The sequence below is a fragment of the Falco naumanni genome, chromosome 3, assembly GCF_017639655.2.
Source record: "Falco naumanni isolate bFalNau1 chromosome 3, bFalNau1.pat, whole genome shotgun sequence".
Classification (NCBI taxonomy): Eukaryota; Metazoa; Chordata; class Aves; order Falconiformes; family Falconidae; genus Falco; species Falco naumanni.
Genome location: NC_054056.1, coordinates 13,640,891 through 13,668,610, shown reverse-complemented (window position 1 = coordinate 13,668,610; position 27,720 = coordinate 13,640,891). Strand labels below are relative to the sequence as shown.

Below are 27,720 nucleotides of genomic sequence, written 5' to 3'. Positions count from 1 at the left end.
GTTGCACAGTTAAATGCTGGAAACATTGCAGAAGCCTTGATCTGCTGTTGGTGGAGAGGCTCAAAAGTGAAGGCCAAGTTTCAGTTTGATTTAATCAAATAAATCTGGAATAATATTCTGAAAATTGGGATTACTAATTTATTACTAATTAGTAATAAAAAATTACTAATACTCAGGTCCTCGGCTGGCCTGAGTATCTGAATCAACAGCAACCGCACAGAGGCTTTCAGAGGGAGGGAGAAATTTTAAGACTGGAAGGGAGAGTACTGGAGTACTGTTACCTAGTAGGAGAAAATGGATAGTTAAACCACTGAATTAAGACCTGGGAAATAGCAAAAAAAATATGTATTCAGCCACAGACTTAGGCTTGGACTCGACAAAGTACTTGGACACACTGAAGGGTAGTGCTGAATTGAGGCCTGTGTTAGCTGTTTGCCTAACAAGAATAGCTTTTATTTCTCTTAGGTTTTTCCCATTTTCTCTGCTGGAATTTATAAACTTTCTGGAGACTGTGTGTCTTACTACTTATGTTTTTACAGCATTTAGCACTGTGGTGCTTTTCTGTTTGCTGATATCAGAAAGCACTATTGTAGTACAAATAATAAAAATATGTATAAGAACACCAGCCTAATAGACCTCAAAGCTCATACTTTGTAACCACACTAGGTTAGCTTACACGTATTCTGCCAAGCTGATCCTGATAGCTGTCTACAGTACAAGTCACTGCTTATTTTAAAGTCCCAACTGTAATGTAATCTAAATATTTAAAACAACCACTTTTTCTGCTGGAACCTGAGGACTGCTCTGCTCTGAGGGTGGAGTATGTTATATTTATTAAAAGCTAATGCTATGAAAACACACTAAAGGGATACATCAGGTTTGGTCTGCTTCCTGCGGCTAGTGATCTGCAGTGGGACAAGTTAGAAAAACAAGTTTACTACTGTTCATTTAATGAACGCCTCCACATAGTGTATGCACAGTTTTGTTTTTCTATTTTTTCTAGTGCTCAGGTAGACTTGTTTTGGCTTAAGAATACACACACAGACTGTGTATCTGTTGGAAACATGAACCTTCTCTATAGGATTCAAGTTCAGCAACTTATCTATGGGCTTGCTGTATCTCTAATTAAAATTTGCCTGTGAAGTAGGTTGGATTAAATGGGATTTATTTAATAATTTTTGAAAGATTATCACCATTCTAGCATGCCACAGGAGAGTGAACAGGCAACCAGGAGGAGATCCAGGTGCACCAGAAGGAGATCTACATTCAGCGCTTTGAAATGAACATGAATAGCTGTGGAATAGATTAAAATTTTGAATTAAGGAACTAATTTACATACAGTATGAAAGCCTATAAAGATTTCCATGGTATATTTGAGATTAGTACAGCAGGCTCCCTGCACTTGGAGTCTGCTTACCTTCAAGCAGGAGTCTGGCGTTTTTGAAAATAGCCTTGTTCGTGCGTGCGTTTCAGATGGCACTGGAAATGCAGCCTGACAGGTGTTACCATGGCTCTGTGCAACCTAGCCAATTATCATTCTCATTAGTACTTTCAGAGAATCGTTTGGGAGCCCCAACCGTTTATTTCAACTGTTGTGCCACAGTGTGAGGTGGAGAGGTTGACAAGGTGGTGTTTATGAAACACAAGTAGTGGTTTTTCTGTAAATGGTGTCACTGCTAGAATTCGCTCCCCGTTCTTCTGGTCTTTAGGAATCATGACATGTTTCGATTTGGATGTCCTGATAATTAAAGTTACTTCTTTTCTTTCTTTTTTCCACAACAGTTGGGGTTGCTGTATATCTGGCTGATTAGATACATTGTTGTTGTGCTTGATATGATCAACGGTAGATTTTTCCGCCTTCATCTCCATGTGAAATTCTTTTTCGCATATGATTCACCATGTGAAATGGTGATTGTCGCCACACCCCCTGCCCCTTAAGTTCTGGTTAATTCTCACTCTTTCTGTGCTACTGTCATTCCTTGTAAGTGGACATGAGAAAGGATATCCATCAACGTCTTTATGCAGCTGATTCTTGTGACCTCAAGTAACTTGCAGTATGTTGTACTCACCCCATTGCAGTCTTGAACACCTTGTGATGGGTAGGGATCTGATTTGCCATTAGAATTTCTTTGCAAGGCCCCAGTTTGTTAATGTTTCTGTTGATTGAATAGCTAGTCCACTGTCCTTTGATTGCTACTTGGTCCAGTTTGAAGATCTCCAGGGTAAATATGGGGGATGATTCTTGCAGTTACAGCAGTGAGCTGTGTTTACAGCCTCTTTGAAATAGGGAAGATTGAAGTTTCTATTGCACCTGCTTTTGTGTGAAACAACTTAGGCATATCAGCTGGTGTTTGCAAAGTGGCAAGCCTTTTTTATTTTAAATTTACTTGAAATTTCTACAACACAGAGGCAGATTATTTTTTTTTTTCCTGTGTTTATCGTAAGCTAAAAAGGAGCAGCATTATCCTTGAAATTTTCAGCAGTGTTGGAGCCCGGTCCCATGTAAAGTCTGTTGAGGTCAAGTATCTTAAAGCCATTAAACCCTGATCCTCTGTCTCAGCAGGTATGTACCTCTCTTAATGTGCCTCACGTTACGGGAGGGAAAATTCAATAGAATCATCTGATTGTTCCAATTAATGATGCTGACTCAATACAACTCTTTACATATGCATTATTGCAATTTATTCTGTCTAGCTTTTGTTTCCTTAAAATGCTGAGATTTCTGGATTTTATTTGGAAAGAAATTAAGAGAGAGGAAGCAAAGTGCCAAGTATGACAACTTACTGAGTAAAGGCAGTATCTAGGAGAGTTCTATTCCTGTTTTCAGTCCGTGCGGGAAAAGGAAGATGGCTCGGTATGACTTGACTGGACACATTTCTGTGTGACTTGACCATCTATTTTGCCAGTACTGGAGGTAAAGTCAGCCTTTGTCCTTTGTCCACCAGATAGTCCTGAGGTGAACCAGGAAGCTGAGTGTTTCTTTTGCTTTGACACCTACGCTAACTGCAGCAGTGCGGAACGCTACATGCTGGAACACCCAAAGAGAACGTGAGAAGGCAGCTCAAAAAAGTGGCAGTGGCCTTTCAGTGCTTGGCTGCTACAGATAGACTTAATTTATCTTTTGTTCCTTGAAATCTAGCTTTGCCCTTGTACTGACAGGACTCGGCCTGTTCTATGCGGAGCAAGCTGTGCTGTTGCGATCCTTTGTTGGAATGTTTTGGATAGCTTGACTGTACTGAATAATGGAGGTGAGGTGAATGGCCTCTGATAAAAATGGATGCAGCACTGAACAGAGACAGATTAATATTACTTGGTCCTATAGTTACTTTTAAAAAAAGCCTGTTCCTGCTTTGTGGTTACTCTCTATTTATCCAGTTGTTTGCATTCTTTTTGCATAAGTATTTCCTTGTAGTTTACTAAAGCTGAGGTCAGTAATCTACTACATTGCACTGAGCAGAAATATCTTCTGATGCAATTTAATGGCTAATGACTTACAATATCCAGGACTGCATCTTTTCTTTGGCTATGTTATTTATAAGGGAAACAGGTGCCTCATTTTCTGCTAAATGGCTACTTTATGTGCTTTACTTGTGTTACATGGCAGTAATTAAAACAGGCCCACAAGGGATCCTTGTGTGATCTGCAAATGAGTTATCTTCTCTGGTAGTCTCGAGTATTGTGGACTTCAGCAGCCAGCATTTTGAAACCCCTGTATATGTAACTAATGAGAAAACCACATGTAAATTCAGTTTAAGTAGAGCTATTTGTTATGAATTTTGCAAGATATATGCAATCCCAGTTCCAAAGTACTGACTGTTTTCAGAGAAAATACACTGAGTAGGTGGATTGGGAAGATTAAAAGGGGAGTAAAGCATTCCTGACAATCTCTAATATCACTTTTACTGTTTGTTTAATCTGTGCTTGCTTTTATTCACTTGGTTGGGGTGCTGCATCTGGACAGATGATTAAACTCATCTGTTTTTCTTGTCCTGGCAAAATGTGTTGTTTTTTCATAATCATTTAGGGTAGGTCTAACACTTCTTCCAGTGAAGTCAGAGGAAAACCATTGCTGAAAATCTTGCTATTAGTGTTAAGAAATGCAGTCTTGTCTTGCTTTTCCAAGAGTTCCAAGATGGGGTGGGTGGGGGTGCTGCCTTATTTTTTTTCTGTTCAAAGATTTACCAGTGAATGTAGGCAGTATTCCTTTTAAATTGGTCTGCATCGTTGGTTTACCTGACAAAGCTAGTACTGCAGTTGGAAGCCTAATAGTAATTGAATCAAAATGTCTCTTCAAGAGCATGTTGCTGCTGATGAAATGTATGAAAGTTGTAAAAAATAGAACAACAATCAGCCTGTCTTGGTCTTCAGTTCTCTAAGCACATACCTGTATAGTCCAAAGTAGTCTTGTGGAGACTGACTTGAAGGGGGACCAGGTAAGCACTCTCTGGAATGGCTGTGGTGTGGTTCTTTCCCTGATACAGTAGACCCTGTGGTAGAGCAGAAGTGAAAAAGAATCAGGCCTATGTTAGCACGACTGTAAGTGTGAGCCTGTACTTCTGCGTGCTGCAACGCCACGATACAGAGACATACCTTAGGTTAGCTTCAGACATGCCAGAATCTTCTACATGGTACACAACTGTGTTAGGTTTAGTCCATCAGTAGCCAGGTAAAGTATTTTGGAAGATACTTTCTCATCATGATCTTAATTGGCCTAAAAATGTGTTAAGAAAGGCAAATTCATAAGAGAGATTCTCAAGGAAGCAGCATCTGTTGATGGTATCATCTGATATCCCCCCCACCCCTCCGAGTTCATGGCAGCTCCCACTGTTTTATGACCCTCTTTTACTTTGAGAGTATACAAGACAGAAAATTCCTCTCCTTATACGCCCTCCAAAAATTGGCAGATAGATGATCCTGTTTTGGAGGAAAAAATGAAAAGGTCATGTCTGCGTTCCAGAAAACCTGCAAATCTAAGAGCTGCATCCAGCTATCTCCTGAGAAGATCCTTTTAGATATTAAATTTTGCTTGTTTTCCCAAACATGATCATAACATTGAGGTGAAAGATACTACTTGGACCGAAACTTGCATCTGTTTGTGAATGGGTAACTGTCTTTTCTAGCAGAAGAAGTACAGTGTCTTATGAAAATGTGTAAGCCGTTTTTTAGTCCTCCTTGTTTCTACAGGGAAGAAAAGGGTATGTGTAACCATCTTTATTTTTGCAGGATGTTTTGGTCTGATAGCTTTGTCCTCTCTGTGTGTCTTTGTGTGAGAACTTAATATAGTGAAAATACACTCCCATCTGAGCTGAAAAATACAGATTTTCCAGCCTTTTACATCTCCACCTTTTAAGTGCAGACCATGGAGTTGAACTGGTTTGTGTTCTTGGGGCTTTATTTCACGGGTATCTGGTCCTTCAGGGGTCTGTTCATTTTGCTGCTACTGCTTCATCAGCTGTTTGTCGGTAACAGAATATACTCACGCGTTTTGGAGCCAGGTGGTCTTCCTCATGGAACTCTTGAGTAAGTGTCTCTGTGGCCAAGCAGGGGATGGGAGTGGGGGCTGTTCCTGAGGCCCCATTGCTGCGGTATCCAAGCGTCAGTTCATATAGCGTGTGGAAACTGGTGACACACAGAGCTTTTAGATCCTAATTTAGTCAAACACTTGAATGCTTATTATTTCACAAATCTCAGAAGCAAACCCATTCGCACATAGTAATACGCTTACACAGGTGTTCCTTACTGCTTGTCTTGCTCGTAGTTCCCAACAGGGCCAGATTCAACCTCCTTACTGGTACCTAGAAACAATTAACAGTCAATTCTGATGGACTTTCGGACAGACTCTTCTTATCAATATATTTGTCCAGGTTTTGTTGGATACCAGAAGCTGTTTGGATGGAGTTGCTTCCACAAGTTCCCCTTTGAAGGATTGCAAATCCTCCTGAAAACAGTTTGGGATGCTCCAAGCTTTAAAACCCCAGAGTTTGGGTATAAGTACGTATAGTATATAAATGACCCTAGATTTGGAAGCTTTTCTTTGCAAGAAAATGCCTGGTGAGAGAAGATGGAATGCTGAGAATGTATGTGTTTGAAGGATTGATTGGTCATGGCTAGTTCAATGCAGCTGCCTCTTCGGAGCTGTGTTTTGGAATCAATAAAGACCAGTGAGCTGGGTCCTGAAAATGCTGCTTCAGAAGTAGAGTCTTACTGTTGTGCTGACACACAGCAGGAAAAAATACGTCTGTGCTTGAGCCAGCTTTCTCCTGTCAGCTCCACTAACGTGGATGGGTGAGTTCTTCCACAATGAATGTCACTGTTGAGGTAGCAAGCAGTGGGGATATGCAGTATGAGCACACAGTTCTCTGGATCTTCAGTTAGCCCTCAATTCCATTTCAGCATCAGGGCTAAGAGAAGATTTTAAGTGTACTTCATATGTGCAGGAAAAGCTTTGATGTATAGGCTCTGCTTTTTTCCATCTGATTACTGCTTGCCTTTTAGCAAAGGGTGTTTGGATTGGCCTGCCACTAGAATGCCATCTTCTAAAGTAATTAAGCACTGTCTCATGGTTTAATGAGCGTGTTGGGGAAGGGGGAGGATGTCACTGGGCATTTTGCTGATGTTGTTTTGGGGTCCCAGTTCTCAGAGAAGACTACTGGAGGCTTGTCCTCCAATTTATGCTGTAGAGTTTAATCAGTTGAGACAAGCTGCTGAGCAAGTACAGAGGAATTTACAGTGCTTGAGGAAGGAATGACCTAAATAGTTGCCCTGTGATTCTGTTGTGGCTTATTTCCATGTGAAATGTAAGTAACTGAGGGAATAATGATTGTTTTTAGTTATTTCAGTGGCCTTGGTAAGATAAAGTATGAAAACTGTTTGGAAGAATAGTCAAAGCATACAAAACATGATATTCTCCATTCGGTTATTGGAGTGAAATGCTTGAGGATAGTAAGAGAACCCCTTCACCGTATGCCATTGACTTGCTACGGACCATTTGGCTATCGGGTTTACTTTTACCTGTTTCATCATTTCTGAAGAAGGTACCTCCTTTTTGAAAAGTACTCTGGCTCTTTTTTTTATCAAGCAGGTGAAGTGAGGATCAGTGTTCTTGGCTTTGTTTGGCAACGATACAATTGGTGCAGACCATGTCTAATCAGTATGAGAATTTCTGATTCGGATGGGGGGGATGTGACTGGGATGCTGACGTATCTAACTGGAATGTGACTGATGGCTGACTTGACAGGGCTGTGGTATGGGAGGTGTAAGACTTGAGACTTCAGGCCCCTCAAGTTCTATAAGGATGGCATTTTCACAACAACTTGCAGTCTTAATAGTAATGACTAAGGTATGGAGTCCGTTCAGTGCTCTGGAAAGCTGCTAGCTTTGCATAATTCTGTTTTTAAGACACCTCTGATTTTGGAAGAAGTGTCCTATAGAGGTTGTTCAGCAATTTGTGAGGAGCAGCCCTAAAAAGGAGCCTCCAGATTTTGATTTATTTAATTCTTTTTAACTTGCTTTTGCGTTTCTGAGGTCTAGAAGTATATGCGTTTGGAAGATCCTCAGTAAGCATGCAAGTCCTGTTGGAGAGCTGTTTACTATGGGGAGCTGGGACGAGAGCTTGTGTTTTAACAACTGTTAGGCTGTTAAAACCAAGCATTTGTCACATAAAGTTTAAGAGGAACAGATAGATTTGAAAATTGTCTCAGAATAAGCATTTTGTTAGTTAACTTCTATCTGAAACCTGTGATATTTAAAAGACCTCTCCACCTTCTCTCTGGAATGTGAAGAGAAGAATGACTAGCTGGGTTGGAGCACTGCATTGAGATTTTGAGGTCTGAGTTCAATTTTCCCTCTTCCAGCTACTCTGTGTTTGACCTTGAGGAAGTGATCTAGTCCCTGATATTACCAACAGTTAAACTTGTGCCTAGCTTAATTTATACCTGAGTTGTACCTTTGGAGGGGACTCAAAGCATGTTAAGATTACATGCCTAGGGAACTCTTAAACAGAGGCTTTTATTTTGGGGTTTCGGTTCTGATTTGTAAAAACTACTAAATTAGGGTAAAACACTGGCTGCAGACTAGCGTAAATGCTGCCAGTTCGCACTTACAGAATTATACTAATGCCAATGCGTGGTGTCTTATCAGACTTCTCTTTCCTTTTGTTTTGCTGAGAAGCAGAGAGGTTCTTTCTCCTCTCCCTGCCCCTTGCTTTTTGGCAGTCATTGTAGTAGTTCTTCGCAGTGACCAGCTTCAGTGATTGTTCTGTTTGTACCCACATAATATTTTCCGTTGAATTTACTATTGTGGTTGAATTCTTAAAATTATATATATAAATAAAAATGATTTGCTAATGCAGAAAGAATGGAACTACTAAAAGAGTGGGTTTGCATGACTTTTTAGGGCTGCTTTTTAAATGTGTTTATTTCCCGTTGTAATTTATGACCTCTTTTAGTTTTAGACCCAAACTGAAAAAAGGTACAGTAAATGTAACAAACCTAATTGAGCCCAGAGACTTGCCTGGTTCAGAGATGGGGAGGGGGGAGTAAGGATATATGACAAACTTTTTCTTTATTTGCAAAAAAATATGCAAAGAAGTGTCTGACACTAATTACATTTTGCTCGTACTGAGGAAGAGAGCTGCACAGTGGTAGTAAGCGATAGGAAGATGGGAGTGCTGCAGAACACATGAATATTTAGGAATATTCTGGACCAACCATGTTGTTTCTAACTAGAGGTGCTAGTTAGACTGTTGAGTTCAAGGGAGAGGTTGGATTTCTGATGTCATGGGGAAACATGTGGGGATACTTAGTCATTAGAGATTGTTGAGCAAGTGCAATGCTTGTAGACATGCTTGACAAGTTCCTTATTTCACTCTATGCAGAAATCCTCACTGGCTTCAATGGTACAAGAAACTAATCCTGAAACAGTACAGAATGTGCTTTCCAAAGAGCTCTGAGCATTTGGAATAAAGGTAAACTAAGTCATGGCCCTGGAGCCTGTGTGAATGTGCAGCTGGAGCATTGTCAAGAGCTCTTTGGTGTGTCACTTGTTTCACGATGACTCTTGCACAGTGTGTCCTGATGAACTTTGAGCGAAGCTAGTGACAGTTTTCAGTGTGGAGTGAGTTTATTTGTTGTTCAGTGCTGTTTCGGGTCTCTAGCTTGTAAGAATTACCTACAGGGTAAATGGAAATCCTGTTGCTAGTGATATTAGATAGATGCATCTGAAAGAAAGCGGTCAAATAGTTAATGTTAAAAAGCCTGCCTCTTCTGTCTTTCAAATTGTCCCAGCAGGGGTTGCATTTCATGGTTGACATTAGCCATGCTGTTCCAGCTCCTGCTTCTTTCACATCCTGCTTTTCATCCCCCCTCCCTCCTTACGTTTTTTTTTTTTTTTTAATACATCTCTTATTCAATGTGGTTAATAAGCAAATTTGTCATCTGCTTATTTTTGTCTTTGCTAACACTCCCCCCACCCTCCGGTTGAGACCAAATTAACAGTAAGCCAGTGAATTGAAGATAACGCTACTGTGAATTATCCTTTGCTGCAGGGCAGCTTTGCATTTGTAGTGCCAAGCTGACTTTAGTTTGTGTGACTAAAACCAGGCAGTGCAAAAAGAACGGACAGGAGGGGCTCATGGGCGTTGAAGGGTAGTGACTGAGCTTTAGGAGGCATCTCCTCAACAGGTTCTTTTTGGGGGGGGACATCTTTGGTTGGTCTGTCTTGGCCTTGTCCTGTGGGTTGCTGCATGAGTTGCACTTGCTATTTACATTTGTAAAAAGGGGGCAGAGATGCAAAGGCAAATACAGCGTGGTTCCTTACTGTTGGTGCAGTGGGGGATCCTTTGTCAAGATGGGCATCATGTTTGGTGAAGCAATAGTGTAAACTCCTAGTAAGAAAACAATCCTTATTTTTAAGAACTTGTATTGCAGCTAAGCAAAAAGGAACAAACTTAAGGACAGGCAGCATTGGGGGGTTTTGTTTGAATGAGGGGATCATGGTACAGTAAATAATGGGCTTAAAGTAAAACTTGTTAAAAAGAGAGAGGTTTGATTCCCAGCTTTGCATATTTTGTATGCACACAAATGATCTCTTCTTTGGAGGGGAAAAAAGGAGCCAAGATTCTGTTATCCTAGTGGTATAACATGAGCTTTCTTTAGAAGAATCACTTCTGAGGTGGTCAGAGCATGCTCCTTGAGCGCCGGCACTTAAAGATGCAGCAGTCCTTCCAGCTATGTTTTTTTATATTTGGATGATGTAAAGCAAACCATTCTGCTGGAAGGGCAGTGGCTGCTCTCTGGGTCCGTGAAGATCTACAGCTCATGCTTTTTGGAGCAGCCTTAGCACTGCATGTATCTTACACACACAAAGGGAACGGAAGAGAGTAAGGTCGTCATCTCTCTTTATTAGGCTTTGTGAATCAGGCACTCAAATTGTGAGCTGGGCAGGTTCAGCTCTTCTGTTGCACTTTGCTCGCTTTCCTACTCCTGACAGCCACAGAGAAAGGGATGTATTAGGCAGAACCTCTTCCTAGGCTTGGCAGATCGGCTCCTATTTACTAAAGGCTTTTTCAGACTGTCGTAATTATCATGGTGGCACAGATGTGATAGGTGTGAGCATGTGAATGAAACAGTTGGAGAAAACACTTTAATTTTTTCATCTAGCAGGTAAAGAAGTTCCATTGTGCTATTATTTCCATTGATAACTATTGAGCACTAGTAAAGCTTTTCAGCTGGGTGAGGGCAGTCTAGAGAATCAAGATCAAAGTACAGTCTGATGTGTTTAGGAGTGAGGGTACAATTAGTGTGTCGTGGTAGTTCTGGATAATATCCCAGTCATCTCTCTGGAATATTAAAAATTTTGTAATCTGGCTAAGTATAGGTGTACTGAACTGAAATACATCCCCTCCTGACACAAACAAAATACCAAAATGTTAGAAAGGAGAGAAATCCATTAAGGCATAACACAACTGTCCTTTTTAAGGAAGAATCTTGCTGTTTGCTTTACGTGAAATAAAAGTGAAAGTAATAGAAAATGGATGAGTAGAAATGATAATCACCCTCTGTGCCCAAGGTCTGGGCCCATAGCCTGGGATATACTGGATACAAGAACAAATTCATGACATAATTATCTAGTCAAGCCTGGCAAACTGACTAAAGGTTGCTTCCAGTGGTTGCTTCTGGATGCAATTGGTTTTGACAACCTTGAGTCTATCACTGTCATTCCAATAACGTGTTGCTTCAAATTAAGCAAAATAAGACCTTTCTTCTTTTTTATAGTGCTAGAAACTGTTGGGTCTTATTGTTCCTTTCTCCTTTTATCCTGAGGGCTTCTAGGAGCAGGAACAGTGGTGATTTGTCTCTGGATTCCAAGCTGACAAGAAGCTTTACAATATGTTGGTTAATATTTGGGACACTGTGAACTCTCAGCAGCAGGCTGAGTATCATAATTAGAACTCTGTATTTTTTATTTCTTTGGAGTAATGCCATACAAATCAGGAAATGGCTTTATAACTGTATACAAATAGGACATTCTTGTGAACTTTCGTGACCTCAGGGATCTGGTAAGGTTAGGTGATGGTGGCTTTCGGCTGGGCTTTTAGGTTGGCAAATAATGCTGTGGATGATGGGTTGTTTGAGCAGTTGGTTCAACTTCCAGTGCGTGGGCGTTTAGTAGTAGACAGACCACAGCCATCCTTTGCCCCACTATTGATACCTCAACAGGCAGAGGCTGAGGCATGTCCATTTGCAATGAGAGGTTCCTCGGGGGATTGAAGGATCTATGCTTGCTTGTTGGATGAGTGGAAAGTTTCATTCTCCAGCATTAGGAAGCTGTTTAAACTTTCTTTGAGTTGGTAGTTTTCTCCTTCTCCTTTCTGGGAAGTCTTCTTCACCCCAGTCATACTTCTTTGCTGCTTTGTCCTCTCAGGACACTGGATGTCGCGTTGTCCTCAATTAGCAATCCCCCACGCATCTAAAAAAGGATGCGTGAGACAGACTTGTGTCCAGTGCTGCATATGTTGGATAAATGTGTTTCTGATTTTCAGTACTTATTCTAAGAGTTTGCCTCAAATATTTCCTTCTTAACAATTTTATTTTGTTCTTTCAGTCTTAGGCATTTGGATCTATGTTGTAGGCACTTGTGAAATCAAATGTGCTGCTGGCAAGTAATTGAGACCTTTACTCTATTAGAGGCACAATACTAAATGTTACCAATTCTCTAGCTGCTTATGGAAACCTGGCTCTTAAAAATCACTTAACTCTTAAAAACTTACTTTAAGTAGTCCTAAAACAACCTTGACTTTTCCTTGCCAAGAGTGCTGATTTCTCACATTCGTATATTCTTGTTCTTTAAAATATTTTCTTTTTACTTACAGCAGTGAGGTAAAATAAATAAAAACAATAGAGATACGCACATCTGTCAGCTCATGAACTCTTAAAACATTCTTTTCTCTAAGGATAGTAAGTAGAGAAATTTAAATGCAAAACAAAACCAGCTCTTGAAAATATATTATTCCTTTCCTAATATGATTCACTCTCCTGAGTGTTAAACAGTAAGTGCAGATGTCAGATAGCATTCCAAAAAGTGTTCTGTGGAGGCAGTATACAAAAGCTGAACTTTTATTAAACCTGTGTTATCAAAAGAAGCTGTGTCTCTGGGGGTGGAGCCACGGTGCTACTGGAGAACAGTGTCTGCCAGGGCAAAGCCAAGTAACGCGATGTTCTTGAGAATCTGACAGTACCTCCTTTTGTTGCTGTGTTTTCTTATGGACAGATTTCCTTTTGAAAATAGTGACTCAGGACATGGTCAGAAGGTAGTATCTGTGTTTAAAAGTTATAACTAAGGCACTGACAAGGTGTCTTAAACTATTTGCCATTTTTAAGATTCTGTAAAAGAGGTAGTGGCTTAATGTGTATTTCTGATTTCCCCACTAGACAGACTGACTTTTAACAGGGTTTTTGGTGGCTTACTGGATACTGGTTTTAAAAGCAACAGCTAGACCTTTCCCTGTGGCTAAGGTACTCGGCATGTCTTTGGGCAAATATCAACAACTAGTCTATGCGTTGAAGTTTAATCCCCATCCTTGCCCCCCTTCCCACCCCCACCCCGCTCCGCCCCCCAGATCCATACTGTCTCCTTTTAATAGCTTCTTTTTCTCTCTGTAGGCTCCAGGGATCACTAATTAAGAAATGAGGCTGTGGTTGGTTGGATAACCATTGGCAACTGCTGCAGTTAGGGAGCTGCTGGTTGTCCCGAGTTGCTGACAGAAAATGAGTAAAGATAGGAGCACAGCTGTAACAGAAGAATGGACAGATTACAAAACCTCTGGGACCGGGTCTCTTCTTATCTGTCTTTGCCAAACAGCAGAATATATGTCTCAATGAAATCAGAATTAGGAAATGACAAAGTGGAGTTTTACTCTTGAGAGATGCTATTGGTATCCTTCTGCAAAAATAGGATTTGGAAAGCTCAAGAAGCTGTTCAGGATTTATGGTGTGGATCGGTTGAGTTGGAGCTGTTTAGCCACACTTTACTGTTTCTGTAACAAAAGCAGCAATAAAATCAAACTTTACAGTTTGCCTGCTCCAGTGTTATTGTTGATGTTGAGTCAATTGAAAGTCTGACCTGTGAAAAACTGTTGTGACTTACGGATTGTAGCACGCTTGGCATATATGATTTTGGTGCTTGTGAACACTCGGATGTGGATTTGGGCTCTTCTCATTAGTTTGAACTTGATACGGCAAACAGCTTTTGCTTCTCTAAATAGGATTTGGAAGAAATCTTTTGCAGTCCTGCTGTGTGTCCCAAGCTGAGTATTATGCAGCCTAATACAAACACAGTCTGGCTGCATCTGCCTTTTCATTAAAGGTTGTTCCTGGTGCTCTGCCAGCTCTCTCTCGAGAGGGTGGAAATCTCCGCTGTGCAAGTGGGGCCAGCACATGCCTTTTTGTAGTCAAAGGCCCGATGGCTTATAAAGTTCCCATGACAGGAAAACACTGAGTTTGATGAAAGATGGATGATGCAACTCTAACAACTCTAGCAATAAGGAGAACTTAGAGTTTCTTCCCAATTTCAAGCTCAGCCTTCTTGGGGCGATGAATGCATTCGTCAGACATGCCCTAGCGATGCTGCATGTCATTTCAGAGTGCACAGCTAGTCAAAATGGATTCTAGACACCATTTGGGCAGGGTGAAGAAGCTGTGCTCTGCACCCTGAAGATACAGCTTGCCAGTGTTTATGCATGTAGTTCTCTAGGGAGTTAGGTTATGCTGGCTCGTGCCTTATTTTAGTAAAGCAGAAAGGCTGCCAGTTATCTTTTTTTGTGGCTCCATCTCTGGGGCGTGCTGCCTGGTGTCAGTATGTACAAACCTTCTGCAAGGTTCAGGATATTTCCTTGAAAAGATAGGGCTGCCCGGGGTGCTATTTGTCGATCTAAAACCTGTGGGAGATTCAGATTTCCCTGTGATGCGTTCCACAGCCCAAGTAGGTAACATCTCAGAGCTTTGTTAGATCCCTCAAGAGCTGCAGAGTAACCACAATCGCTGCACAGAACTGGAGGCGTGTATGTGTGTTCATCTTCCAGTCTGGGCAAATGAATCCCTTGAATCCAGAGCAACCTTTGCAAATACCGTAGCAATCTCCGTGGTGAAGCTTGTAAAGTTTAGGCAAGGGGGACTACTTGTTACAGATTGAAAATGTGAATTTCCTCTGAATGGGAGTCGGTTGCATTTTTTTTCTTGTTCAGTTCCTAGTGAAATGCCACGCTCATGATGACAGAGACTCTTCAGGAAGCTGTCTGTGTCTTAAGGTGATTCCCTAGCACTTGGCAGACCTGGGTTCAGTTGACAACCCTGCCACACAGTTCTCTGCCTCATCTTACCATCTGCTGGAAAAGATGCAATAAGTCTTTCATCTTGTGTTTTAGATGATAGGCGGCTTATCTTGTTCTGTATGGTGCCAGGATAATGAGGGTCTGTTTTCTGTTTCAGAAGGCTTTAAATGCTCCTTAATTAAAAAAAAAAAATAAAAAAAATTGTAATTAGGCCCTATGTTTCCCCTCTCTTTTCCACACTGATACACCGGTAAATTAAGACAGAGGTTCTGTAGGATTCTGTACTTAAACCTACAAACAGTCATTTAGAAGTCAAATGTACAGATTTGGAAGGAAGGGTTTGCATTTTGCCTGCTTTCCCTTTGCATATGGAAAAGGTTCAGTTCTCTCCCTGTGATGCATAAAATCTGAACACCTTTTATCTGAACTGTTTCTCTGAGCAGCCTTTTGGGATGCTGAAATGACTCTTGGAGTGGGAGGTGTGGAATGGGGAACCAAACAGGCAGAGCTAGGCAGGTAAAAAGCATGTACCTCCTATGTTAATGGGGGCTGCTCCTGGAACAGTCTGCCTTTGTGCTTTACCAGCTGCTAGGTAATACTTACACAAGTGCAATATTTGGAGGAGGACCATTTCTTAGTGCATGCATGTTCTTGGCAAGCTTGCTGCCTGTCTTATGAAGGGTGCTTTAGCTGAACGGTTCGGTCTTTTAGACCTGTCTAATTTTTATTTTCCTTTAATGCATGGCCTTAAGAGCTGTTGGCAAACGCCTCTTGGTGTATTCATGAGGAGCGAGGACATGGTGACCTGATGGGAAAGCCTGCGCTGCACCTGGGGAAATGGTAAAATACAGCAATGTGGGCTCTTTTCATTACAGCTTTTTTTGTTTTGGTTTGGAGTTCTTTTTGTTTTCAATCTTGTAAGTATGAACTGAACAAGAATAGCTTGAACAAATCTTTCTTTGTAAAGAACTCAAAAACCTGTGTCAAGTACCGAAGTGAGTCCCTGAGCACTGCAGCTTTCTTCTTGCTTCTAGTTCTTCAGGAGTATAGTAGGAAATGAAGCAACCATCTCTCTCTCTCCCTTACCAGTGTCCTCCAGTTCTAATCCGAAGGAGCCACGCAGGAGATGAAGGAGGGTGGCTTGCTGATGTTTATACAGACAGCTGTCTTCTACTGGAAGATTTCAGTTTTCTCAAGGCAACGCCTCTCTTAATTTGGTTTTGCAAGCACATTGAATACATCAGTACATGCAATTTGTGCTATCACTCTTTGGTATTTTTCTAAATGAAATGGTAGATATTTTTGTAAAACGCATTATAGTGTAGCTTGAAATAGCAAGCTCATGTCTGAACGTGAACATGGGGCTGGGGGGTTGTGCTTGCTATCAAGAACTTCTTTCACTTCTCTGCTGGAACACCTTTCCAATGGTGAAAACAAAAGTTTTGACTTACTGTGGTGAAAGTCTTTAGAGAGTGATCACCATCCCATTTAGGCACGTATCCAAAGACTACCCATTTCTTTAATTTATATCCAAATTGGGATTTTGTGACAAGCTGGAGATCTCTCTTTCAACGCCTAAACAAACTTGTAGGTCCAGTTATACTTAGAAGTTGAAGTGTGGGTGGAATTTATTACTAGATCTGAGTGTAAGAGGTCTGAACTGAGCTTTGCATTACGTTAGAAGTTTGCCTTGCAGTGTTGCTATCCCAGGGAAATGTGAGGAGGCTCTATCTGGGCTTCCCCTATGCTGCTAGCGTGTTCCTTGTGGGAGACTAAACTTCGAGGGGGTGGAGACAACGGCAACTTCATCTTGTGACCTGAATTCCAAAATACTTTGTCCACAGCGACTTTCCAGGCCATGTATTGAATGACTGAAACAGCCATGAAATGGATTCATATTAGACCCCTCCTGGCTTGCCTTTGAGGCTCGATGGAGATTCTGGGAATTGTGCCTGAAACTGATCTCTGGGTAGGATGCATTTCTTAAGCTTGTGTGAAGAAGTGACTAGTGAAGGCTTCTGGTGGCTTCCCACAAAAAAAATTAAAATATATACATGGTGTTTTAGGGTTTTCTGTGTAATTCTGTGGGAGAGTTGCCATTCGGCATGTGCTTTGAAGGTAAACAGAGGTGGTAGTCTCCACCTTTGTGCCTGTGTTTTATATAGGTCTGGAGGCAATAGGCGCTATCGCGTTCATTACCACGTATGTGTAACTTGTCATGGGCTGTGAGTTATATTGCTGGAAGCTGGAGGAGTGTAGACCAAAAGATCTTATTGAAATGAACTAAATAGTTTTCACCACATCAGTGACCAGAATTATGCCATTTAATTAAAATATGTCTAGACAAATAACCTAGGGGGAGATATTATCTATAATAAGTGTTTGAGGTTTCTGCATAGGGACCATACTAAATAAATTTATGAATAGCTTCTTTTCTCTCCCAAGAATCTGGAGTCTTGGAGTACTGTAGCCACTGCTGGATAATATGGTTGTTTCTTGTGAAAGTAGGTTGGCATTCATCTCTTCATTAGCAATTATTTTAACCTGTCTGTAAATAAATATTCTGTGAGGTATTGATTAACACTTTTGGCTATTTTTTGACCTAGCTTCATTATTTTTTTTGACCTAGCTTCATTATTATAATAAGGTACTTTTGAGAGAGCACAAAAGGAACGTTTCACAGAGGAATAAGAATTGATTCTTAGCTTGGCTGCTCTCATGTATGTTTAGCATTCCTCGGTTAGCGTTGTTTGGCAGCTGACACCATATCTGTCATGGTTGTGTGACACCTTTATTGAAAATTAATTGAACAGTTGTAAAATAAGAGGTCTGGAGCTGCTCCCATATGCAGTGGTTACTTAGAATGGCAGAAATAAACCCACTTCTAGTTGATCAGGAAAAATGCTCTATTTCTAAGGCCGCATGTTGAACTTGTTTCTTGCTTTTTGTAAAGGACCTGAAAGTCATTCTGACTGAGAAGTGGAGAGGGTGGGCATGTTTTCAGACAGCTCATTCTTCTGCTGTCTTTCAGAGAGTGATTTCACCGCATGGAAGTTAGTGGACCTCTCCAGAAAGGTGCTTCATTCCATATTGAGAGTAGTGGACTTTATGGAATATGTGGGATTAGGGTCACAGGCACAGTCCTTTGACTTGTTTCTCTAGTAATTGCTCTGGAATTGGTTCCTGAAGGATCATCACTTTATTAGTTTCACATTCCACCTGTCCTTTGCAATCTTAGAGGAAGATCTCTGCTTCTCCTTCATTCTTCTACCAATAGAACATGGCATACGCTGAAGGTGGACAATGACATTTTTGCGAAGTTAATATAAACAGTTACTCATTTTCTAAAATGAGGACCTGACTGTATCTGGGATTTTTGTTATACTGTGCATTAATATTAAGAGACTATCTTTTTAGATGAAAATATAGTTATCTTTAAAATGGTGTTTGCGTGAACACATGATAAAGAAGAACTGATACCACATAATTAAGGGCAAGTATTGTGCATGTTTTTTTACCATGTGGGCAAGATTGGGCTGGTACCACTAGTGCCAGAATCATTGTAGTGGAAAGATAGTTCAGCAGAATGCTCTGACTTGCGTGTGATCATGCCAGCATTATCAGTGACAGCAACTGGATTGTACTGAGATGGAAGTAACATGTTCCTGTATGTGTATATTTTTTTCCCCCTTTAGGACAGAAAATAGATTCATAAGGTTACAATACGTCGTTGGTGGTATTGCCTTTGAAAATAGATTGCTTGGCATCTAGTAATGCAAATAAAGCGTTCTGGCAATAGTCTTTAGCTGAGAAGCTGTTTCTTTTATGTTGAATTGTGAAGGCAGTGTAAGAACATGTGACTTTGGTTTGCCTCAGCACAAAACCTCAGTATGCTGTCTAGCATTAGTTGCCTCATTTATTCGCTCTCATAGATGCAGGCACATGATGGTATTGGGGTCTTGTCTTTCTGCGTGTTATTTCAGTTGCAGAGAAACAAGGGCTGTTCTTGCGGTCCCTTCTTTCTGTGGCTGCAGTGTGATGTGTGTGAATATCAGCCTTTCCACAGAAGATACTCAGACCCTGAAGAGCTTACAAGTTGCAAATTGACTGTTAGTCTTGCTGTGGAACAAGGTCCTAACTCAGGGCAAAAATAACTGCCTGGGCACTTGGCCATTGTGAAATGTGTGCAAATACACAAAGATAAGAGATATCTGCTTGTCTGTGGGCTCAGTTCTTATTGATGGTCAATATTATGAATAAGAATAATGGATTGTTGCATAATAATCATCTGGCATTTTGGAAAAGGATCTATAACACAGTGGTCTGGATATCACTCATCATATTTTCATAACATCCTTCTGAAGTATTTACTGTACCCTTCCTCCGAATTATCCTCCTTTGTCAGTTTAGCCCTGCCTAAGTCAGATCCATCCCTGTGCTGAAGCTGATACGCTAATTTAAGACCAGGTCAGGTGGAACGTTGTGTTTGTGCTTTTGTTTTGCTCAGCAGTGAATTACACCTTCAGAAGTTAGTGTTGGGAATTTGAGGCTGTCATTTGCTAGAAAACACATTGTATGAGACTCCTGAGTGGACTGCAGTGCCCCAATGCAATTCTGTTGGACTCTTTCTGCTGGGTGTGTAGGTGCGTTGTCCTATAATTCCAACCTTATTCCGAAATTGTTACCTTTCCACGCAGGTCCTTCTTGCTACTCAACTTGTCAGATATCTTTATGTCAGTGTCTGCTTGGGTTGCATGCTTTTGTAACCTCAGCAGCTATTGGCACTGGGTGCAGCGATTCCTTGGAGTGACCTGGTAACCAGCCCTCAATTCAGCTACTGAAATCGGTTTGTCAGCAGTGACAGAGCTGTGCTGCTGCATCTGGCTCTAGTTCGTGTCTCCTGCTGTCACTCATCCTTCCGTGCATTCAGTCCACCCTTTCTGCCTGAAGAGTTTTCTATAGGTGCAAACTGTGAGATGAGACTTGGTCTGCATGCCATTTTGGATGTGTGATAGCAAAGAGTGTATCGGTCTTAATTAGAATCCTGTTAGTATGGGAAGTCCTCAAAATAATTTGTGGCAGCATTGGCTTCAAGCGTGGTCTGGCAGCCAGAGGAGGTACCGGAGTCCCTAGTGTAATCTGTGGACTGTAGCGAAGCTTGTGTAACTATTGCTGCTGTTGTCACTCCTTCAGCTTGTGGTGTTAAAACTACTTGGATTTAGGAGCCTGAAATGCTTCTTTGTCCGTTTTGATATTGAGCAGATGGATTTGAGGCTGAAGCTGAGGCATCCTCACTTCTGGCTGGAGGTCCAAGAATAGTGGCTGCAAAGCGATGCTTTTTGCCTGTTGATGAATTAGAGTTACATTACCCAAAACATCCTTAGGGATGATTTAAAACCTTGGGCGTTCATGGAGCTCTTCATGCTTCCCAAATAACTTCAAAAGGACTGGAAGCATAGCTGAAAGGACATACTGTGAGAGTCTGTTTGTACTGAGGGAGGCTGTGTTATCAAAATCAGTGTTCTCTTTGCACAAAAATACGGATCTTATTGGTAGCATACAGTAGGTGGAGTGGCTAATAAACTTACAAATCATGCGGCCTCTCTTGCTGTTTATCAATGGGGCTGCGAGCTGTTCGGGATCAGCTAAAAGCATCGTGAACCTTGCCTTTCAGTTCTCAGCTTCAGAACTGGCTTGGAGAAAGGCACTTGGAGTGTGTATTAGAAACCGAAACATCTCAATGAATCGGTATGTAGCTCTCAGTGTGCAAGGTCATGACCTGACTTCAGCCTGCAGAGGCTTAGATTTTCAACAGGCTGCATCTCTGCCTTGACTTTGTGCGAATGTCATCTCTAAGTGCTATTTTGAGAGTGTCCTGTGCTGGAGTTTTGAAGATAATTGCACCCTGGGGAAAGCAAAATCAGAGCCAGCTGTTTCAAATGGGCATTCCACAACCAACTTGCTGCTGGCAGTAGCCTCTCTTTTACAGTATTTTTCCTAGGTTTTCAAGAACTATTTCATTTTATGGTGGCTTGTTAATATTTATTGTGTTATAACTAAGACATTGGACTGGGACTTGGAAATCTGGGTTCAGGTCATAATTATGCTGACCTGTCCCTCCCTATTGTGGCTTCCTTGTCTTTACAGCAGAGGAGATGATATGTGTCTGTCCTTTGGGACAGCTGCAAGAATAGATTCATTAACAACTGTGAGATTGTAATATAGTCACATAAATAATTTACTAAATAACATGGAGAGTAGAGGAAAAAGGGAAATAATAGAAAAGATAGAAGACTGTTAGTGAGGCTAAAACGCTTTGCTTGTTGTGGGCAGTTTGGCCAGTTCTGTTCCAGACCCTTTCCGAGGGAGTAGATGGTATTGATGAAAACAAATGGTACGGCCTTAGGACTCCAGAAGTGAACCGTTTGCTTGACTTCTCTGTGCACATAATTAAGAGTAAGCTTTTTTTTCTGCTAAGTTAGCTGGTCATGGAGTGGAGGATAACACTATGGACAATTGGGGCTATCCGTGCTAACATCAAAATAGACTAATTTCTGTAGATACCAACGTATAATGCCATAAATGCTTGTATTTTAGAGGGATTTTCATACCTCGTGCACAATCTGCACAACCACTGAAATATTGTTAATTAAAGAGAAGCAAATTGTATTCCCTATATGCCATTGCTCTGTAACAGTCATAAATATTTTAAAATACTTAGTTGGAAGCCTTTCCTCATAGAGGCTACAAAGTCCGCTATATTTGGAGACCCTTTTGAGATAATGGGCAGAAGTTCTGGCAGGGGTCTGTAGCCTAGCACAAGTCCCTGTTGTGCTGCACTTGACTGAAATGGAAGGATGAGACAGATCTGGGCTGGGAGCCCAAGTACCAGTTGGTTCAAAACACGCAGAACCTTTTAGTATGAGTCACTGTGTCAGACCGTTGGCACTTTGTAATGACTGTTAGGCCTTGGAAAGTGCTTTGAGTGTGATGCAGATGGCTAAACTGGATGGCTGTAGCTCAAAATTCCCCTGTTCGAGTTGGAGGCAGCTGTAACGCAAGTAATCTCTGCTTTCCTCCCTCCCTCCCATACTCCCGTTATTCTTTTTTAATTCATGTGCAGGGATCTTGCTTAAGCAGAACTCTGGATTTCTCTAATCAAGTAGGTTTTTTTGCTGCTCGAATGACTATCTTAACTTTTAAACACGAAGGTCCCATAATTTTCTTGTAGTAAGAGGGAGTGTAATAGTCCAAGTGACCTCCTCAAGGTCATGCAGCGGGTTGGTGGCAGAGTGGAGCCTAACGAAATTTAGTTGTCCTTGAGTTCCAACTCTGCTATAGAAAGTGAAGCTTTATGTTTGAGATGCAGGGCAGAGGCAGGGCGATTCTCTCTTAGAGAATGCAGTAGTGCCTACTTCATTCGTGTGTTTAAGTTTGGTACAGGACCCAAGTGCCAAAACTTTTCCAGTATCCTGCAGTTCTCCTGAAAGATGAGGAATTATCCGTACTATTCTAGAAGGCTGGCATGACAAACAGCTGGATGTGCCTGCAGGAATAAAGGTGGGGTGGAGAAAACAGGGAAGAGGCAGTGATGTGGGCAAAAGTGTTTAGTGTGGTGATGATGAAGATCAGATGTGGCAGAGGATAACTGGTGTGTAAATACATGAATCCATTGACTGTTAATTGCAGGCAGAATCGCTAAGACCGCATGTTTAGATTTCTAAAAGTGTTAAGAACAACACGAGACACAGTAGCAGCTAATTACATAAATGAAGAAAAAGAGAGTTTCTTAATGCATTTGTTACCTGTGCAGGAAGAGGTGACTTCCCTGATACCCATTGCACACAGTTTCTAGCTACAATTTCTATAGAACCTGTAAGAAGGAGCTAGTGAGCGTGGTGGAAGGACAGAAGGTCAATCCCAAGGTGACTTTAGTAAATGGCTTTTATGCAGGAGGGATATTGAACTTGTGTAGCTGGTCATGCGGAGCCGCTGCTCGGCTGTTTTTTTGGGAGAGCTCTCACGTGCGTCGAAGTTAGGTATCTTTGGAGACTGTTTCGAAGAGGCTTTTGTTCCACACTTGGGTGTGTCATTTATATCATAATTGTGGGTAGCGTGTTGATGTTCATTTTTGACAGGTTTATGTGGGAGCTGGCATATACAAGCGCATACATGGAAGGGCGAAGCATTGTCAGTGGTGTTTATGAATAACAACCTAAAAAGGAGAATGCTGGTTGCGCTCGGGCTCTGTGGTATTTTGAGGAGTGATTGGCATGAGCCTTCTGTCGAGAAGCACTGCAGGTCTGCCTCAGAACACTGCAACGGCGGCTCCTGCGCGCTAGCTCAGTGGGGTGCAGACGAGATCTAAGGCTTTCATGCATCACAGAAGGCTGCGAATCTTTTGTGTCGAGCAGAGCCCTTCTATGCTGCACTGCATTACAGTGTTTATCTGCTCAGCAAAAAGATTTCTCTCCTCCTCTCCCCTTTTTTATTTCCAGAATAAACAGTAGATCCTAGCCAAGCCTCACCTGTAAATTCAGTGGGTGGCTTTTCTTTCATTCTTTTCTCTGAGTTGGAAGGGTGGCTAAAGGCTCTCGGTGTTGTGACCTCAGCTACAAAAAGCCTGAAGATTTAATTCTGCATTAGAGATTCAAACTGAAATGTTAATAGCTTCAGAAAGGCTATTTATAGAGCTGCAGCCTTGGATTCCAATTGAGTAGTCGCAATTATGATTACATACGGGTCTACAAATTTAAACAGCGCTTTGGAAAACTGCTGCTGCATAAGTAGATTCAAGTTGCCTAAAGAGGTTGTGGAAGCTCCATCTTTGGAGATACTCAGCACTTGACTGGACATGGCCCTGAGCAACATAAACCCACTGGGAGCAGGAAGTTGGACTGGATGACCCTCGGATTTCTCTTCCAACCTACATGAGTATGAATCAAAACTGACATCTGAATAATCTCTTACCTGCCTTTGTGGTGATGGGGGTCATTGGAGATGTGTTTAGAACAAATGGCTTAATTACTTCGCTTTCTCTCTAAGGATCTCCAAGCAACTTCTAAAAAGTAATGAATGAAGCTTCTCTTTCCCCTTCTCCCATCAATAAAGGACAATAAGAAAGAATTAAGAAAAGACTTGATTATAATCACAGTGACAAGGTAGAATTGATCTGGTGCTAAAGTTTATTAGGATGCGCACTTTGTGGCATGGTACACATTAACTTAGAAAGAAATTTGTAGGGGCCACACTGCTGTAACAACCAGATTGGGCTTGCAACTGGTGAAGCAAGCAAAGGAGAATTTCCTTGTTAACCTCATTTTTCTGAGTAGAAAGAAAAAAATCTAGCTAATTCTGGAGATTAGGTCTCTCACGGGCATGCATGATGCAATCAAAATGCAAGTGTATGCAATACTATCAAACCCAGTGTTTAATTTCCAATTGCCTAAATGCTTATGAATCAGAGAGTCATTAGAGGTTTGTGGGGTTCACTTGGTATTCTTAATATGGAGTCAGCATGTATTTTGAGGCAGCAGACAGCTTGGCAGAGGTATGAGAGTGAGGGTAAGCCTAAACAATCCTTGGATTTCAGACTAAAATCCTCTTTGGAGGAAACTCAAGAAGTGAGGATGCTGGGAGGGTAACCAGGAGTGTAAACCTATCCTAGAAACAGGTGAGGTGTGAGAGGGTGAACATGACTCGTTTCGGTAAATGCACAAATACCTATTTGTGCAGAGTAGGGTGGTAGCAAAGTCAGAGGATCCGGACACAATTCCAGGAAGTGAGAGGAAGGAGGGGCTGTTACCAGCAGCGATTGTTTCATTTAGTAATTAGTTCTTAAATCTCCTCTAAGTCAAATAAGCCAGAGGATGTGAGCTTCTGAGAACTATTGCCTCCTCCCCTTCCCCGCACATCTACACCATTTTATGCACATTCTCTTTCTAAGTGAAGACTGTATTGATGTGAGATTTGATAGCGGGGAGCTTGCTGACAATGTAGAGCAGGTGTTTGGGGGTGTTCAAGAGCGTGGGGGCTTTTTCATGATCTGTCGCTGACATACTGTGTGACCTTGGGTGAGTTGTTCCCCGGTGTTTTTCTTTTACCTTCCTTTTACCTGGTAGATGCATTTGAAGGGTGGACTAAAGGATCTAGTATCTTGTGCATCAAGATTTTCCTGGAGTATGGTGACGAGGAAAACGTTACAAGTCTCTAGATGTTTAAGAAAAATGATGTAGCTGAATTGTCGGTGTGCTGGCAGAGCCTGCCCTCCCTCCCCTTTGCAAAGGAGAATTGTGTACAGCTGGAACACAGCAGGGCAGTACTGGGTAGACCTGCTGCTGGTAGGTCTTGCGCCCCAAGTTGTCTGGAGATGACCGGTTTGTTCTGTCACTCTTTGCTGTGCATGGAGTGGTAGCTTTGTAAACGGCTTTGTGGATAGATGTTTATTTGCCCTCTTCTCTCTGACCCGAAGTGGCTCATAACCTAGGCTGAACAGGAGATTTGTGCATCCTGGAGTAGAGACTGCATGGTTCCAACCTTGCCAGCAATTCCAGAGGCACAGTGCTGCCAGGAGGCAGGATGTGACCTGGGAAACAAACAGCCCCTCTTCCGAAGGGAAGCTTTAACTCTGTGAGAGCAGGGGATGTGTTCCTTGGTATGATGATCTTTGGTTTTATTGTCAAACGGCAAGTCAGTTATTATCAACGACAAAACAAAAATGATTGGGTTTGAGAGCACTGGTGTCATATCTCCACGACAAACCTCATCCAGTACCAGTATTCACCTTGGCAGGTTGTCTCTGGCAGATCAAATACATCACCTCTTCTTCTTTGCCGTGCTGGCTTGGGCTGGGTCTAGGTTGTGAACCCATTACTTAGGGCCTTAACACCCTGGGTTTAAGCTGCTGTGTATATTAGTTCCTAATGGACCGTGTGTGTTCCAAAAGCAGATAACGGCACGGGTTCTAAGTTCTTGTAGAGCAAAAGATGTCTTCTGAAATACAAAGTTGTCCTCAGACAAAAGCATATGGCTGCAACCATTCATCTTCCTTTCTTGCCTTCTCTCCATTGCTTATCTTTCCTGGGAATTGAAAGGAGCTGCCTCTTTACTACAAATAATGATTTGTAAAACAGTGATATTTGAAATTAGTGGCTGCTGCTGTCTTTGATGTTCTTGGCACTGTTGATTGCTACCCAAAGCAAGCTGGGAATTACAGTCTTGTCATTCTCCTGCCTCATAGCTCAAGGCTATATTTAGTAGTTCAAGTTGCAACAGATCTGGAAGTTGTTCCCTTTAGCTGCAGCAGAAGGCTAATGCTGTGATAGCACGTTGCTTTGTAAGGGGTGACTTCAGCGTGCTCGTTTTCCATCACGAGGACAACTGAACCAGTCTGTGCGGTATTGCAGGGGTATCCTGACTGCCACCACATATGTCAGTTTTAGAAAGACAAACCCACCCCCCCCACCCTCCAGTCTTTTCTGGAGAGAAACCCACAATCACTGTGGTTTTAGTGCTTGACCTTTGCCTAAATCTTAAAGCTTGGTGCAGAACTTCTGCATATGATTTCTGGGATGCAGTAAGTGGCATTTCCTTGTTGGGTGGGAAGATACTGTCATTTAAAACATGCAGCTGTCAAGATAAAATTAATACAGCATCTTTATTTCCTGATTCTACCATTGGATCTTTGCTGAGTGAGTGTTCTCTCCAGGACTCTGTGAAACACATATGATAATATTTGAATTTGAGTCAGTCCACTGGGGCTGGAGATCCAAGCAGATGTTGAAATCCTCTGTCTGCGCACAGAGTTTGCAGCTCCAGAATTACAGGTCTGAGAGCTTCAGTGAATTGTGAAAGGTTTCTGAGGCACTGGGTATCTGTTGATTTCAATGGTGTTTACTTTTAATGGTCTCTGTAGAGTCTAGGTATAAATGACTGAAAACGATAATGAAATCATGTGATCTGTTTCCTGTTGCCAAAATGTGAAGGGAGGACAGATGCATTAGGAGTTAAATGAATATTTTAAAACGTTTTTCTTTCCAATAATAGGAAAGGGGTGAAGGCTGCTCAATATTGTACAGCTAGCCATTAACAATGCAAATAAATGTGGAGAAAGAAATGGATGTTAATTCCTTCTTTAAAAAATGGTTTAAAGTGTGCAAATGCCGGTATTAGTGCTGGTGTCATTTATTTCTAGTTTTCCAAAAGTAGGATGGAAAGAAACTCTTTGTCCATTTGCTTTCTCCTTCCTAACTGTTTTTTTCCCCCCTCATAATATGACACTGTTTCATGCATAGTCAGTTGCTTTGTGGCTATTGTGGTTGTTTTTTACACAGCAACAAGGAAGACAAAAACATAAATAAAGGAAAATGTGGTTGTGGAACCACAAATTTTCATTGAGTTTGACTAGACTTCAGGTTGGCTTTTTTAAAGCTTAGAGGTTGTCAAAAACAAATCGTCCCTGTTCTGCATAGGGACATTGAGGCCAGAAATCTATTTCTGCTATGGATCTACTGTCTGATTTGGTATAAACACGGCACCGTGCTCCTCGCTGCCCGTAGTTAGACAAACTTAGAGCTTTCCTGTTTGTTTGTACAGTGCCTTGGTCAAAAGGTTCCCAGTTTTGGTTGGAGCCCTTAGGTAACAAAAAGAATGTCTTGAATATCCACATCAATATGTAGTAGTAAAGCTTTACACTTAAGAACAAACCTGGCGATTTTGCAGTTGAGTGACTTTCTATTAGTTAGCTCGGTTCCTTCAAGCTGTACATTAAGAAAAACCAAAACCCAAGGGAAAACCCAGCCGATGCTCCCTGACCTGGGCAGCCACCTTTGTGAGTATCTCAGGCTCTTTAGGATCGTGAAGCAAACCCTTTCTTGGACAAGTGACTCCCAGGA

At 41.6% G+C, this 27,720-nt stretch overlaps 1 protein-coding gene across 1 annotated transcript in view; it reads left to right on the top strand.

Annotated features, from left to right (window-relative positions):
• Positions 1-27,720, top strand: part of DVL1 (dishevelled segment polarity protein 1) — a 112,229-nt gene that overhangs the window by 6,950 nt on the left and 77,559 nt on the right.